The 3932-nt window shown below is 39.6% G+C and overlaps 1 non-coding gene across 1 annotated transcript; it reads right to left on the minus strand.

Moving 5' to 3' along the window:
• Positions 1 to 1571: 1571 nt before the first annotated feature.
• TRNAH-AUG (transfer RNA histidin (anticodon AUG)) lies at positions 1572 to 1643 on the minus strand. Its single transcript has one exon. It is a non-coding gene; the product is annotated as a tRNA-His (tRNA).
• Between the last annotated feature and the right edge of the window lie 2289 nt (positions 1644 to 3932).

Raw genomic sequence — 3932 nt, forward strand, 5'->3', positions numbered from 1 at the left:
TTGGAAAATATTCTCTAATATCTTTTACTTATATTCTGTGCCATGCTAAGTCACTTCAGCTGTGTCTGACTCTTTGTGACCCCATGGACAGTAGCCTGCCAGGCTCCTCTGTCCATGGGATTCTCCAGGCAAGAATAGCAAAGCGGACTGCCAGTTCCAGGGTATCTTCCCAACCCTGAGATCTCCTGCATTGGCAGACAGGTTCTTTACCACTAGTGCCACCAGGGAAGCCCATAACTCATAATTTTTATTTCTTAGCTTTAATTTTTCTGAAAAAAATGCCCTAATCCATTATATATTTTTAGATAATTGACTAATATCATTTAAAATATTTAGTTTGACCTACCTGAACATTCATACTAACATTTATTTTTATTATTTAGAATCAATAAGGAACTTCATTAATGCAGATATAAAATGCTTTTTACAGAACGTTTCTGATATTTTAATATTTTATTCTTAACTAGTGACCCATTCATAAATTTGCATCATTATCTCAACAAATAGATTAATTCCTGATTTTATTTCCATTAATATAGTTTTTAAAACAAAGAGGGTACAGAAGATAGATATTACTGACTTTCTCAATGAAGATAATGTCATTTTATTAATTTAATTTTATTTCTCCAGGGAAGATATTGTTCCTTGTGCCTTCCTAGTACATTGTCAGCTGGTGGTTTTTCTCATCTTATATAATAAATCTATTATAACGTGCTCACTTCTTCTGAGCCTTTGCCTGCTTTCTCAATAGTTTGCTTATGCAGCTCTGACACTTCTGTCTCATTAAGTTGGTGCTTCTAAGCTTTAAGGAGCAATTTCTTGAAACATCTTAGGCCTATCACCAGTATTCCTAGTGCATTTTTAAAATGCTAAATGATTTGTGAGCTTCAGGATAAACAAACAATTTCCTATGAGCCTTTATTTTACCTTCCCTGGCCTAACACCCTCAAGATCCATTTTCTAGCATGTTCTTCAGATTCTAGCTAATACATATGAGTCTGAACCTGTAAGTCCTTTGGTGCATAATCTTCTTTCTATAGCAGAAACTGTACTTTTTCACTTGCATTCTAAATAAGTGGAGGTGGAGACACATCAAAGGAGGCCATGAATCATTTTTCAAGGTATTAACTTCAGTGAGAACTTTCCATAATCTCCAAGGAGCATAAGGCTGCTCTCTAGCAAGGGTGGAATCTCCCCAGCCTACTTAGAGTATCCAGGGAAAACAGACATTTAAAGATCTCTGGCTAGCCTCAGGGTCTCATTCTCTCCTTATCAGGGTTGAGCAACGTGAGAGACCTGTTACAGCTATAAATTCAGCCTCCTTTGTGGTGAACACCTCTTACAATTAAGATGCTGATTTTCATATACTTTTATCTCCAGCTACAGAAGATAAGGATTTTCTCAAGGCTGCCAAAAATACCTTCTGGGTTTCATGAACATGAACGTGAAGTCGCTCAGTCGTGTCCAACTCCTTGAGACCCCATGGACTGTAGCCTACCAGGCTCCTCTGTCCATGGGATTTTCCAGGCAATAGTACTGGAGTGGATTGCCATTTCCTTCTCCAAGGGATCTTCCCAACCCAGGGATCGAACCTGGGTCTCCCGCATCATAGACAGACGCTTTACCATCTCAGCCACCAGGGAAGTTTGCTAATATATGTCTGTTGCTTTCTTTCTTGGGACTTCTGTGATATTAACAAGCATCAGCAACACAATCTCTTTAATAAGCCATCACATTCATTCTTTCAAGCACTAGGGCTAGTACATAAACCACTGCTAACTTCATTACTTTGTCAACAAAGGTCTGTCTAGTCAAAGCTATGGTTTTTCCAGTAGTCATGTATGGATGTGAGAGTTGGACTATAAAGAAAGCTGAGCACCAAAGAATTGATGCTTTTGAACTGTGGTGTTGAAAAAGACTCTTAAGAGTCCCTTGGACTTCCAGGAAATCCAACCAGTCCATCCTAAAGGAGATCAGTCCTGAATAGTCACTGGAAGGACTGATGCTAAAGCTGAAACTCCAGTACTTTGGTCACCTGACACGAAGAACTGATATATTGGAAAAGACCCTGATGCTGGGAAAGATTGAAGGCAGGAGAAGGGGATGACAGAGGATGAGATGGTTGGATGGCATCACCGACTCAATGGACATGAGTTTGAGTAAACTCCAGGAGTTGGTGAAGGACAGGAAGGCCTTGGGTGTTGCAGTCCATGGGGTGGCAAAGAGTCAAACACAACTGAGTGATTGAATTGAACTGAACTTTCCACCTATGTTCTAAACTAATCCATGTTAGTATCTGCACTGTACAAAGTGCTATGGATAATCATCACCTCTGTTACCACCAGCAAGGGGTCTTGTGACATCTGGACAGCGTGTGACCTAATTCTGGAATCCTATCTTTCACCAACTGTCTTAAGGTGAGGTGTACTCAAAGAAAAATGCCTGATTGCCAGTTAGTGGGAATCAAAATGAGGATAAATACAAAAGTAATAAAAAATGCTTTGATTAGCTAGGTTACCACTGAATCTGCCTGCAATGCAGGGGACCCAGGTCCAATCCCTGGGTTGGGAAGATACCCAGGAGAAGGATATGGCAATGCACTCCAGTATTCTTGCCTGGAGAATCCCATGGACAGAGGGGCCTGGTGGGCTACAGTCTATAGGGTCTCAAAGAGATGGACATGACAGAGCGACTAACAAACACACTACTGAAGGTAACTAGAGCTCAATTTTGAGGAATACTTCTGCTATCTGCCCGAGTTGTCTGATCCAAGATTCAAGAGAGCTAGGACATTTATCCTTCAATCCACTTCTATCAATGGATGAGTGACAATCACTAAGGGCTGAATCTAAGCCAGTTTCAGCCTATAAACTATGGATCTGGAGAGAGTTCTCAGGCAGAAAGATAGACATCATTGACATATAATGGAATTGTGGTTTCCCAGGGGGTATGAATGAAGCTCCAATAGTGTATACTACATCGACTGTGTCAGTCAGTCAGTCACTTCAGTCGCTCTGTCATGTCTGATTGTGTCAAGTTATAGTACTTTGCAGTCTAGAGATCAGTCATCTGCTTTGACACATTCTGAATTAGCAGAAGCTTCCTAAGGATCCCAGAGAAAACTCTGACTTTAGTGTTGGTTACTAGGAAAAAAAAAAAAAATGGCAGTCCACAACCAGTTTATCTTTAGAGAAATAGAGTTCTCAAAGTGGGTGGTATTGACTCCATGGGACAGTTTGGAAAATCTGTGGAGTCTTTTCATTTAACACAAATGATATGAGGAATAACCTTATCACTTAGTGACTCTGCAGCAGGGATTTAAGTTTCAATGCTCAATATATTCCCACAAAATTATTTTCATTTTCCCACAGTCCACGGGGTCGAGTTGGACACGACTTAGTGACTAAACCATCACCACCATAAGACTTTCAAATGATGATACACCCCCATTCATGTAGATGAAATATATTTATAATAATCAGAAAACATAATTCTGTAGCTTAATTTTGGATGCAAACACAAAGTATTTTTTAACACTTCTCGATTTTCTAGAAATCTAGTACTCTATATATTGACAGTGGCTTGTTATTTATTTTATTCAAAACCTTACTAAATTTGTTTTGGAAAATTAAATCAGTGCTGTTGTGAGAGACTGAAGCAACATAACAAAAATCTGTATCAGTCTATGTTTTAAAGTTTTAAATTCGCAATTACTTTTTATTTATACTTATTATTTATTCTAAAATGTTAAGGGGCTTCCCAGGTGGTGAAGTGGTAAAGAATCCGCCTGCCAATGCAGGAGATTCAAGAGACACAGGTTCGATCCCTGGGTTGGGAAGATCCCCTGGAGCAGGAAACCCGCTCTAGTATACTTGCCTGGAGAATTTGATGGACAGAGGAGCCTGGCAGGTTATAATCCATGGGTCGCAAAG

This window comes from Bos taurus, chromosome 2, assembly GCF_002263795.3.
Source record: "Bos taurus isolate L1 Dominette 01449 registration number 42190680 breed Hereford chromosome 2, ARS-UCD2.0, whole genome shotgun sequence".
NCBI lineage: Eukaryota > Metazoa > Chordata > Mammalia > Artiodactyla > Bovidae > Bos > Bos taurus.